The sequence below is a fragment of the Panthera tigris genome, chromosome X, assembly GCF_018350195.1.
Source record: "Panthera tigris isolate Pti1 chromosome X, P.tigris_Pti1_mat1.1, whole genome shotgun sequence".
In the NCBI taxonomy this organism is placed as follows: domain Eukaryota; kingdom Metazoa; phylum Chordata; class Mammalia; order Carnivora; family Felidae; genus Panthera; species Panthera tigris.
This window is the reverse complement of record NC_056677.1, coordinates 102,095,263-102,109,123: the sequence shown is the minus strand read 5'-3', so window position 1 is coordinate 102,109,123 and position 13,861 is coordinate 102,095,263. Positions and strand designations below refer to the sequence as shown.

At 39.2% G+C, this 13,861-nt stretch overlaps 1 protein-coding gene across 1 annotated transcript in view; it reads left to right on the top strand.

Annotated features, from left to right (window-relative positions):
- Positions 1 to 13,861, top strand: part of TENM1 (teneurin transmembrane protein 1) — a 734,132-nt gene that overhangs the window by 228,016 nt on the left and 492,255 nt on the right. The window lies entirely within an intron of this gene.

Here is a 13,861-nt window from a genome sequence, read left to right as displayed (position 1 = left end):
CGACAGGTAGATATAAAGAGGTTGAATTTTCTACACAAAAGAAGCACTTAAGCACAAAAGTGGGAATGTAAGGGCAATATTCAAGTAATGAATAGTAGAAGTGTGGTTGGAGTGTAGGTTTTTGAAGGTCTGACTCACTCAGGTTAGGCAGGAACATACTTTATTTTATTTTATTATTTTTTTAATTTAAGTTACTTTTAAAATTTATATCCAAGTTAGTTAGCATATCATGCAACAGTGATTTCAGGAGTAAATTCCTTAATGCTTCTTACCCATTTAGCCCATCCCCCCCTCCCACCCCCCCTTCAGTAACCCTCTGCTTGTTCTCCATATTTAAGAGTCTCATGTTTTGTCCCCCTCCCTGTTTTTATATTATTTTTGCTTCCCTTCCTTTATGTTCATGTTTTGTATCTTAAAGTCCTCATATGAGTAAAGTCATATGATATTTGTCTTTCTCTGACTGACTAATTTCACTTAGCATAATACCCTCTAGTTCCATCTACATAGTTGCAAATGGCAAGATTTCATTCTTTTTGATTGTTGAGTATACTCCATTGTATATATACACCACATCTTCTTTATCCATTCATCCATCGATGGACATTTGGGCTCTTTCCATACTTTGGCTGTTGTTGATAGTAAACATTGGGGTGCATTGCCCCTTTGAAACAGCACACCTGTATCCCTTGGATAAATACCTAGTAGTGCAATTACTGGGTCATAGGGTAGTTCTATTTTTAATTTTTTGAGGAACTTTCATACTGTTTTCCAGAGTGGCTGCACCACTTTGCATTCCCACCAGCAGTGCAAAAGAGATCCTTTTTCTTTGCATCCTCGCCAACATCTCTTGTTGTCTGAGTTGTTAAGGTTAGTTAGCCATTCGAATAGGTGTGAGGTGGTATCTCAGTGTGGGTTTTGATTTGTATTTCCCTGATGATGAGTGATGTTGAGCATTTTTTTCATGTGTCGTTTGGCCACCTAGATGTCTTCCTTGGTGAAGTGTCTATTCATGTGTTTTGCCCATTTCTTCACTGGATTATTTGTTTTCTGGTGTTGAGTTTGATAAGTTCTTTATAGATTTTGGATACTAACCCTTTATCTGATAATGTCATTTGCAAATCTCTTCTCCCATTCCGTTGGTTGCCTTTTAGTTTTGCTGATTGTTTCCTTTGCTGTGCAGAAGCTTTTTATTTTGATGAGGTCCCAATGGTTCATTTTTGCTTTTGTTTCCCTTGCCTGGCAGGAACATACTTTAGAGTCAGACAGATCTGTGATCAAATTCTAGCTCCATTTTTGAAATTGGCAGTGTTAACTTGACAAGTGACTTGACCCTGTTCTTTTAACTGTAAAATAAAATTAAGAATGCCTACTTCTCTGAGTCATTGTGATGATTATATCTCTAAATGGGAAGTATATACAAAGCTCTTAGCACAGTATCTGGCACAAAGTAGGCACTTACTGAATGTCTGTTCCCTTCTCTTCCTTAACATTGACTTGAGTAAGGCCTCTTACACTTATTTCTTAAGGATTGATTGGATAGGCAATGGACAGTAAATTTTTCTTGGAATCTCTCTTTAGTCTCAGAGCCCGATCATGACACTTTGCTTCTGTTGGAAAACTGGCTGTTCTCTGACTCACATTTTCAGCATCTTCACTGTGTTGTTCTCTTTCAGATTTTAATATGGAAATATCAATTCCCATACTTTCAAAGACAGCCCAAACTAGGATGTGAACCTCAGGCTAAACAGTCTGGATAGAAAGAGGGAAGAATGTTGACAAGGTTTCTGTTTGGTCAACCTGAGCTGAAAAACCAGCATTGAGAATAGGTTTTGAGATTGAGTCCAAATCTTAGGAGCTAGTTGTTCCCTTTCTATTTTATTTCTGGGGGCAGAGCTGATGTCAGAGTGTAGAGATCTCTGAGCCTATACATTACCTGGCTAACATGGAAGAGTATTGAGCAAGTCATGGCCAAGTGACTTTATTTTACTTGATGAGGGTGAGAAAGCCAGATGAGCTGGTGAATATACTAGGAAGAAGCAGAAAGTGAATGAATTGAACAGGAGTGTCCAGAATTGAATCATATCAGCAAAATAAAGACTGACCAGTCAGCAAGAGCAAGCACATAAACAGGGCATGTTGGAGTTGAAGATTAAAAATCTATAAGAAGAATATATCACAATTCAATGAAATAGGTAGTTATCAAGCACTGATCATAGACCAGGCTTTTCTCTTGGTCCTGGGGATGTACAGGTGATATACCCAAGGACAGTTTAAAATCCAGATTAAGAAACAAGGACCAAGAAGACTGTATGGGATTAAGGAATGAGGCACAAACATCCATTGGCCAAGACTTGATCATGAATATACTTTCCAAATCTAACTCTAGGCTATTTCTTCTGATTTGTTTAGTGGTCAGGACTCTGATGACAATAATGGAAACCCAACTCCAACTAGCTTAAGAGAAAAAAAAATTTGCAGTTTATATAACCAATCAACAAGATGGACGTGGTCTTAGGAAAGATGGAACACTGGCTAGACCCATGGGCTTGAATACTTTCAAGATTCCTTCTTAACATTTTTTTTTTTAATGTTTATTTTTGAAGGAGAGAGAGAGTGTGAGTGCAGGAGGGGCAGAGAGAGAGGGAGACACACAGTCTGAAGCAGGCTCCATGCTCTGAGTTGTCAGCACAGAGCCCAACGTGGGGCTCCAACTCAGGAACCATGAGGTCATGACCTGAACCGACGTCGGACACTTAATCCGACTGAACCACCCAGGCTCCCCAACACTCCTTCTTAAACCTAGCACTCTCTCTATGCCAGCTTCATTATGTACAGTTGGAAATCTGGCTGCTGTTGCCTGCTCTGTGCTGTCAACCTTGTAGCCTACATAGCTGATTAAAAGAAAAGGATCCTCTTCTGTCTACTTGCAGGAAACACTTAAAACATGAAAAAAACCTGAGGATATATCTGGATTGGCCTGGCCTATGTCCTATAGGACCAATCTCTCTGGACAGGAAGGGTGTGGGGTATTGGCCTAGACTGATAAGATGTCCATCCTTTGAAAATCACTGTGGCTAATACTGCAATACAAAGGTAGGAGCTTCTTTTGAGAGCAAAAGTCTAGAATGGGAGGGACGCCTGGGTGGGTCTGTCAGTTAAGTGTCCAACTCTTGATTTTGGCTCAGGTCATGATCCCAGGGTCGTGGGATCTAGCCCTGCATCAGGCTCCATGCTGACTTTGGAGCCTTAAGATTCTCTCCCCTTCTCCCTCTCCCCCTCTTCCTCTCTCTGTTTCTCAAATAAAAATTAAAAAAAAAAAAACATTAAAAAAGGTCTAGAATGGGAATAAAAAGAATGAGCTCCTCAAATCAATAAGATTGCAGTATAGACATGGCTACTGAGTGAATCACCGTGAGCCAGCCATTCAGACATGAGTCACTTCCACTGGGCAGGAACACAGATGGTCTAAAGATATTGAGGCAGGGACAGGTATTTGGAAACACTAGGCCGAAATGGAAAATACACGAACAGTTGTGATAGCAGGTACAGAGAGGTAGTTCTGAACCAGGCGAATACCTTCAGTTATTCTCTGTCGCCTATAGAATGAATTCTAAAATATTTATTTTATTAGTTAAGGTCCTTTCCAGTCTTCCTTCCCAATATTATCTTCCTTTTCACCTTGTGTGTGAATTCTCTAATCCAGCCAGAGTGGTGTATCTAGCGAGCAAAGAACCCTGTGCTGTAGCTACCCTCAGTCTCTAGATTTGGCATCCTCATTTCTTTCTGTGTGCTTATGCTGCTGTCTTTGCTGAGACATCTGAGTGCATTTCCTAATGCATTCCTTTATTCACCAAATATATATTGATGCTTCTAGTCTTTGAAAAATTATTCTGGATACTGGTTATGATGCTCAAGAGAGACATGGTCCCTGCCTTCAAGGGATTTACATTCTGGTAGTGTTAGACAATCATTACATGACTATATAAATAATCCTCAAATTCAAATTATGGTAAGTGCTATGGAGAAAAAAAAAGACCTAATCTGGTCTGGAAGGCCAGCGATTGAGCAAAAATCTGCAAGGTAAGAAGAAATTAACCAAGTAAAGATATGGGAGGGGGCAGGGAGGGAGGAAAGGGTGGGAACCACACGTACAAATGTAAAGGTGTAAAGGAGGATGCCACATTTGAGATACTAGAAGATGTGAAGTGTTGCTGGAGCAAGAGAGTAAGAGGCCAGAATAGAAGGAAGTAGGGAGCCAGATCATTGAGGGCTTTGTTCATCATATTAAGGATTTTGGTATTTTTCCTAAATATAGCTGGGAAATATTGAAAGGGAGTGATGTGATTAGTTTCATCACACCTTTGGTGGCTTTGCAGAGAACGAATTAGAGGGGGACAGGATTGGAAGCAAGGAGACCCAACTAGGTTAATTGCAGATGTCTAGGCCAGAGATTATTACAAATGGAAAAGGAAAGAACCAGATAGGTTCAAGGTATAATTATGAGATAAAAATGGCAGGATTTGATGTTGTGTTGAATATGGGCAGGTGACTCCTCGGTTTCTGGCTTGTGCAAGTGAGTGGATGGTGATTGCATTCACTGAAAGCTGACGCCAAGAGGAGGAACCGATTTGAAGACAATGATAATCATATTAGTGCAGGATATTTTCTTTTGATTTGAGGTGTCTTTCAAACCTGTAAGTTAGATGGCAGATGAAGAGTTGGACCTAAAAGTCTGGATCACAGCATCAGCGTGTAAACTTCTTCCTCTTCTCATTCAAACCCTACCCATTCCTTAAATCCCAGCTTAATCTCCCATCACCATGAGATGGCACTGAGCTAGTTTCCCATTCTGAGCTTCCTCTCCTAGTGCCTTTTGCCTGGACTGCTCCTTAGGCTCCAGCTATACATTGTACCAGGTGTATGTAAATATGTCTTGGTTCCTTAATTAGAAATGAAGTTTTTGAAATTAGAGACCAGGTTAGACTGGGCTATCCCTCACTACCACCGCCAGTTCTACAGAGAGTAATAATTCATTTTAGCTGTAACAAAGCAAATGCATATCCTTCCTGCTACTAAGTAGTAGTTAGAAGCAAAAGGTGTTAAACACAGATGACTGGGATTTGAATTTCGATTTCACCTGTTACTAGCAATGGTGGCTATAGTCAAGTGGCTTCACTGAGGCAGAGTCAGTTTCCTCAGTAGTTGATTCAGAATAATGCTAATACCTGCCTACAAGAGTTATTGTGAGTATTAAATGCATAATGTATGAGAAGTACAGAGCACAGTTTATGGCACATGGTAAGCATTAGAATAACTAATAATCATAATTTATATTAATTAAATATTATGATATAATATATTGTAAGTATTAATAATAATAATATTATTATTGTAGGGATCAGAAGGTACCATAACTTAATCTGATTAATATAATTTATATCATTATTTATATTAACTATTTATATTAATTTTAATTATATTATAATATAGTAATTATTAATTTTATTATTAATAATAATAATATAGGGATCATAAGGTACCATAATTTAATCTGACATCCGGTGGCTAGGGAAAGGTGACAAATTAGTGAATACAAAATTTGGTAAAAGCATATGTCTGCTTTTCCATGCTTTTTTCCATAGGAGGATTTCTTGTCATTCTCTAGTTCAGAGATCAGTCCTCGATTTGTCTCCTTTCTCTCCGGCTGGACTTTGGCCCCTGGGTTTAGAGACATTCTAGTGGAGCCAGTTGTTTCTTGTGTTTTACAAAGCATAAATTAAGGTATGACTGAAAATCACAACGTATGAGTTGTGTGCACATGTGGATATATTACATACATGGGTACCTATTACTCATTTTTATTAAGAAAACCCATTGCTCGTGGTGTGTGCCATGGATTGGTCATTATGTTGCTGACAAGTAAGAAGAAGTCATCCATTTTAGAGGAGAGAAGCATATTAACTCTTCAAACTAGTAGGGGGTACTTTTAGTAAACTACTTCTTCCAGTTGCTTTAATTGTGCCCTAGTCACTCTACACGAATGCATCAGAGCACTAAGTAGCTTTCTGTCACCTCACTAAGAGAACTAGGATATTTCTTTTTTAACATGAAAAGCCTTGGGAGGGAGCATGGAATGTTTTTCTTTATTTGTACTAATGAAATATTTATTTATGGGATCAGGTTGGAAAGTGTATAGTAGATGTAAGTTGCTACTTCTACTTATAAAATTCCAGCATTAGCTTTTAAATGACTAGTAGCAGTAAACAAAAAAGTTATGATAAATGTGTTTCCAACTTTTATGTACCAATGAGTCCAATTTTATGCTGAAATTATTCTACTAATTCGTATTGTTAAGGGCTTTTTTATTGAAGTGTAGCCTTGCAATCTACTGGCATTTTTAATATACTAGTAGATAATATGTATTTCAATTTTATATGTGAATAATTAGAATTCAAAATGGCCTTTCCACTTAGTTTTCTTTTCATACCTCTCCTAAGGCCCATTTGAATTTTATGTAGGTTGCGAAATAAAACGGATTTCCTAGATGAATGAAAGTTATCTTTCTATAATTTTAGCCTAATGGTAAAATTAAAACTGTTCACAAATGGACTGTTTTAAATAACCCTGCCCAGACTTAAAATTCTTAGAGCAAATATTATTTGGCATTTATATAGGATACACTATTCAAAATGGACTTTTATTTATTGATTATGTATCATGAAGTAGAACAGTGGTATGCTTATAATGTTATAGATAAACTGTGGAGTATTCAGTTTTTCTCTTCTTCCCCACTAGCAAGACCCAATCACTGAAGGCTGCCCTCCCTCTCCCTCCCCCAGCCTCAAGATTATTTTGAGCTACCGGGTATTTAACAAGAAATCTTCTGGGAAGCAAAGTGAATGCACATAGCTGGGCCAAATGCAGCGTATTTTAGCATACCTTCCCAGGGACTACAACATCCCTAGTTGTGGATGCATGGGAGACATCATTTTCACGTGGTATATTTCAGTTGTTACAAGAAACTGAATTCCTGTGTGTCACTGCTTTCATATATTCAAGGTTTAAGGAAGTCTCTGGCGGGACCCTGAGTTAATGGTCCCAGATGAAATACACAGATAATAACAAACAGATTAATATACAGTTGAAAGTCTGTGTGATTGATGCCGAGTTTGGTCTGAACACCGTTAATACAAATTTATTCCAGCTAGAATATGAGCTCCATGAAGTCAGGGATCTTTGTTTTGTTCATTGCCTTTTCTCCAATACTTTGAACAGTGCCTGCCACATTATATGGGTCATAAATATTTGCTTAAAAACGAATTTCTTTCTATTCTGGATTAAAACTTGGAGCTCTAGAATTTCCAAGCTACTTGTTAGATTTCTGAAAAATTCTTACAATTTGGTTGTGTATAGATGAATGATTCTAGAGTCCTTGCAGAGAGGAACAGTAAGCAACATGGAATATAATTTGAGACAAGTAAGGCCCAGCTCCTTAGCATGGCATCTAAGGCTCTTTGAAGACTGGCTCCTCTACCCATACGCTTATAGTAGAAACAGAGGGCATTATTTGCTATTCTTTGAATTCACCATTCCCTTGCATGTATCTTTGCCTTTTAACACGGGGCCTCTCTCTGCAAGAAATGTTTTTACTGCCTTTTTAAGATGGTAAAAGACATATTTACCACTAGAGGCATATTTATTCTTTCAGATGCAGGGCAAAGTCTCATCTGTTCTCTGAAGCCATCCCCTCTTCCAGGCTGGATGAGTCCCTCATTTCCCTTGGAATCCATAGCCCTCTATGTAGAAATTCGTCTTGGCACTTCCCTCCTTGTCTTGTCATCATCTCCTGTGCACAGGATTGTCAGTCCTTCAGGGGCAGAGACTAGGTCTTTTTTTTTTTTTTCCCTCGTTCTCATCTACTCAGATCCTACCATAGTGCCTATCACACAGAAGGTGCTGAAGTAGCAGTTGAATAACTTACAGACCGAGTGTGTGAAAAATAAAGGTAGATAGAAGTGCTCTATTAAAAATTATACTATTGGGGCATCTGTGTGGCTCAGTCAATTAAGCATCTGAGTCTTGATTTCAGCTCAGGTCATGAGCTCTCAGGTTCATGAGCTGAAGCCTGGCATTGGGCTTTGTGTTGACCACGCTGAGCCTGGTTGGGATTTTCTCTCTCTCTCTCTCTCTCTCTCTCTCTCTCTCTCTCTCTCTGTGCCACCCCCCTCAAAATAAATAAATAAGCTTAAAAATGTTACTATATCATTTTGCATGGGTTTGGGAAGAGCACGTATACTAAGCCTAGATTAGATTTATCAGATTTGCTAGCACAATGCTGTGCTTTGAGGCAATTAGCTGAAAAAAGGAATATTTGAACAAGAAAGGGAGAATAAATAAATGGAGGTAGGGTTCTTGATAAGGAAGTGAAATAATGGGAATTAAAATACTGGATCCTGGGTATGGAGTGGGAGAGGCTACAAAAGGGCAAGTGAATGGACAAAAGGAAATGGCTTCCCTTAGAATCATGTCAAGGATAAACCTTAGAACTAGTGAAAGCCAGTTACCTGTGTCGAAAGTGAGAGTCCAGTCAAACAGACGTTTTGTCGGTGTAACATCGGATCTCTGTTTGGAGTGTTTTGTCCCCCAAGATGATGATTTGGGGGCTGGGTAGAGACAGCTGCCCAGGCATTGTGTAGACTTGTATTACATCGGCCCTGTACATCATTAATGCCCTTGAGCAGTCCCCATAGATTGTATGACCTGCACATCTTTCCAAAATCTGTAAAATAAACATGATTGCATTCATGTATATAGATTGTCCATTGTTTCTTAAGTGCCTGGGATGTTCATTTGCTTGTTTGGGTTAAATGTTTCGAGCAATGTTAATAAGGAATTGGGCCATATAAATTTCCAATTCAAAAGCACTAATGTTATTGTTGCTGTTTGTATTTGCTTTCTAGCTTTAAGAGGTTCTGAAAAAATGCGTTTTGTAGAGCTTGCCTGCAATGTTGGTACTGAATGAGAGCTAAAGAGAAGCATGCTTTTATCTAACTTCATGCGTCCTTGGTAAATTTAAAATAAAGAAAACTCTTCCTCAACATTTAATCAGAAACTGTAGAATATTTTCAACACAAAGACTTTTTCTGAGTGCTGTGATACACGTAAAATTCATAATGTAGATCACAGATTTAGGCTCAATCTATTTAGCCTGAGATGATAAATGCTACCTCGCAAACAGGAAATGCCCCCAATTTTGATCTGATTGTCTCCTCTGGCTGGGTGATAATGTGCTGAAGTAATACTCCAACACACAATTCCCAATGAATAATATTCATCTCATCTTCGTTAATGTTGTTAAATAATTTCAAAACTCTCCTCAAGGCAGCTGCTTTGAGCTAGGGAGCTAAACACAGGAGAGGCCAACGTTTTCTTTTATTTGTCCGCCTGTAGACACAGATGTTGTTTGTGTTGTCTGGGAGCACAGAATATGCTCTAAAATGTCACTGTTATTTTCAGTGAGTCAAAGTGACATGAAGCTGGTGAAGTGAATCCATAAGAATTAGTACAAAGTAGAATAATAGTTCAAGAGGAGGTGTAAAAATACATTAAACTCCTACAAGAACAATGAGCTAATATATGCACAGGTTAAGGGTCTCTCTTTTTTTTTACCCTGTCAGTGACAAAGGAAATGCCCCTGGTCTCCCAGCTGCCATATCCCTCAAAGTATTTCGGCGGCTGGCTGTGAAAATCCAGATGGAAACAGCAGCTAGCTGAATGAAACCTGGGAGGTGGGGAGCAGGAAGTTGTAGCACCAGCCACACACACGTTGCACAAATGAGAACTAGGCTACGAATTGGAATGTGCTACTTCCAACTCCATATGCTGTATCAGGTGATTAGGATTCTGTTAAAATTGTTCCAAGTTAACTTTGCCAGTTGGTATCTGTGTGGCCTCGGACAGTTTACTTAATCTCTCTTTGAGCCTCAGTTGTTTTATTCGAAAACTAGGGATAATAATAACCTTTCTCTCAGAGCATACTGAGAGGATTAACTCAAATAATGTATGTTTCAGGGCCTGGTACACAGAAAATGCTAAATTCACATTTGAATCTACTTTCCTTTTTGTTTTAAGGATGTAAAACTGCATGTTTCTTGGTAGCTTGACCTGCATCCACTTGTGCTCTAGGACTGGAGAAAATGTGCTTTGAAATTGGAATTAATAGTCCAAGTGGTTTAGTCTAAAACCTTGTACTTTGTTGGTTATGAGTGAATTTCCTGGTAACTGAGGTAGATTAATTTCCCAGTTTCCACAGTAAATAGAGAATGACCTTTCTTTCTAAATAGAAGTTCTTGTACTGGTAGGACTGTAACATAATCATATTCTCAAAAAGAATTCTCTCATTTTACATCAGGTATACTTCAGAATGAGGTCAACAGTGGGCCTGATTACTAGTGTGTTTGACTACTATGCTACTGTCTCTGTATAATAACCCATGCAGCCATCGCCTATATATATATATATATATATATATATACTATGCTACTAAAGAGCTTTTGCAGAAATTAGTGGTAAACCAAGGGAACATTACTAACCTCTTGTAGTTGAGAGTTAGATTTTGAGGGCTATTTAAAGGGTAGGGCTGTATTTGCACTGAGTTAACCATATCCTTTCATCTAGTGTTCTTTGAAACAAAAGACATGCATTTGGTCAGAATGATTAGCCAGGATCATGAGAGAAATCTGTAGCTATAGAATAAAACAAAGGCAAGTAGCTTGTTAGGTGGGAATGGCAGATGTATGTCACTGGTATGGAGACCACCTGATCAGTTATGGTACTTTATCAGTCAGCCCAGATTGGCCCATGAATCCTTCCTGCCACATTAGGATCAAACCTAATCTGTTGATCATATTTACATCAGTTTAGAGTGATCTAAGCATTCAGGAATTTCAGTGTCCAGAATTGAAGCCTTGTGATTTCCACTGGAGTGAAGGCAAAATAGCAGACAAGTCAAGAGAAATTCATCTGTCATTTCCCTCATTCATGGCAGTTTCTGAACACATATTGGTTTTTCAGTATTATTGATCATGTTACTTTTTTCATTGTTCTCAGTGTTCAATGGGAACATTTAAATTAGGCAAATGGGGTGCCTGGATACTTCAGTCGGTTAAGCCTCTGACTCTTGATTTTGGCTCAGGTCATGATGTCAGGGTTCGTGATATCAAACCCCACATCAGACCCTTTGCTGACAGTGTGGAGCCTGTTTGGGATTCTCTCTCTCTCTCTCTCTCTCTCTCTCTCTCTCTCTCTCTCCCTCTCCCCCTCCCTCTCCCTCCCTCCCTCCCTCCCTCCCTCCCTCTTCCCTCTCTGCCTTTCCCCATGCTGGTGCTTTTTCCCTCTCTCTCAAGTAAATAAATAAACATTAAAAAATAAATTAGGCCAACAAGAAGCATTCTTGTTTCCTACATCATTTTCTAAAAACTTGCTTATCAAGGTATAATATACAATAAACTGTACATATTTGTAGTGTGCAATTCGGCAAATGGTGACAAATGTATAGACCCATGAAAATATCACGACAGTCATCATAGTGAACATATCTATCACCTCCCAAAAGTTTTCTCTTGCCCCTTTATAATGCTTTTCTCTCTACCATCCCCCATCCACTCCATTCCCAGGCAGCTACTGATCTGCTTTCTGTCACTAATAGATCAGTCTGCATTTTACATAAATGCTTTACATATGATGACTCAACTTAGAATTTTTCCCCTTATGATGGCACAAATGTAATACACATTCAGTAGAAACCATACTTCAAATTTTGAATTTTGACCTTTTCTCGGGCTACTGATACGTGCTACGATGCTCTCTCATGATGCTGAGCCAGAGCTCCCGGTCAGCCCTGCAATCACGAGGGTCAGCAACTGGTATACTGACAGGCATTCTGCACCCGTATAGCCATTCTGGTTTTCACTTTCGGCACAGTATTAAATGAACTACACAAGATAGTCAACATTTTATAATAAAATGGACTTTGTGTTGGATGATTTTGCCCAACTGTAGGCTCATGTAAGTGTTCTGAGCACACTTAAGGTGGGCTAGGCTAAACTATGATGGTCAGTAGGTTAGGCGTGCTAAATGCATTTTTGACCTACAGTATTTTCAACTCATGATGTGTTTGTCAGAATGTACCTAATGCCTATGAATTATGAGATTTTTCACTCTGGCTATTGAGAACAGGGACTATTTCCAGCCCGCTTCAGATTCTAAGTTGTTTCTTTTAATCCTTCCAGGCAGTTCTTTGTCTAGTCTCAGGTGGTTTTCTACCATGCCTGTGCCATTCAGGACTCCGGTGATGGTCGGGGGCGGTTTGGGGGGCTCTGCAGATCCCTGGAAGTCTCTTTCCATGCAGCTCTCTCCTGTTTGGTGCTCAGTACTGCAAATGCTAGCTCTATTGGCTTTCCCAGACTACCAGCTCCATCTCCTGAACTCAGAGAGGCTGCTAGGATCCACCTTTGTTCTCCCTCCCTGTGCTGACGTCTGAGAACTCTTTGCAGGCCTATGAAACTGACTCGTTTCTCATATCTCAGGAATCACTGGCCTTTGTTGCCCATTGTCTAAAACGCCATTGTTGGGTATATATATTTTTTTAATTTTTTAAAGCTTATTTATTTGTTTTGAAAGAGAGAGCAAGTGGGGTAGAGGGAGAGAGTGAGAGAGACGGGAGAGAGAGAATCCCAAGCAGGCTCTGCATCGCCAGCACAGAGCCCGATGTGGGGCTTGAACTCAACCGTGACATCATGACCTGAGCCGAAATTAAGAGTCAGATGCTTAACCGACTGAGCCACCTAGGCGCCCCTGGTATATTTTACCTGGGTTTTGTTGTCGTTACTGTTTCAGATAGGAGAATAAATTTGGCCCCCATCATTCTACCTTGACTGGAAGTCACGACTTTAATGTTTTAATGTTTTAAATTCTCTAGAATTTAACGTTTTCCTGTAAATAGAATTCACATTCAGAAGTCCCTATGAGCGTCCTAAGAGTTCTTGCCACAACCTTTGCGCATTTGGAGAGTTTCTTCTTTTATATTTCTGAAAAAACAAAAAAAACATTTCATGAGAATAGTCTGAGAGGAGCTACCTCCTCCCTCCAGGACACTCTACAGATTTGCCAAGATGGGAATTTCTATCTGGTAAATGGGACGAAACTGATGGATGCAAGGAGGAAAGATGTTTCTGCTCAAGCTAGCTGAAAGGTCGTCTTTACCAAGGCTTTCAGACTGGTTTTAAGAAGCCTCCCAGTTCTATACCCTGGGGTATGTTTTGAAGAATTTTAATAGGGAGCCATTTCCCAATTCATTAAGCCAAACAATATAGTGAGGGCAGCTTCCTTTGTGATGCTATTTCAGTCAGAAGACAATACAGAGAACGTGTTCTCCATTAGTCTAATATTGCTATAAATTGTTTTTCCTGAATCCACAGCCAGTGGGCTGCTGTCTTTCTCCTCTTGGCAAATTTGTGGAGCATCTATCATTTGAAATGCATAGCTAATTTACCAAAATAGCAATTTTTCAATTTGCATTAGTAGGCATTGTTTTATGGTAAGCAAAACTATCTCATATGCATCAGAATTGTATTCATGAATTTAATCCTTTCAAGAGCGGTTCCCTATTAACTATGGACTTTAAAACTTTGGGATTTAATGATCAGTCCTTGACTAGAATTATTCTAGGGCCTGAGGGGATGACAAAACTACCTTATATTTATCTGGGCCTTAATAAATCACCCAATGCTTTGTGGAAATTATCTCATTTGGTTTTGAGAGATACCAAAAGTTTAGAAAACACTGTAGGATCTGGAAGTGT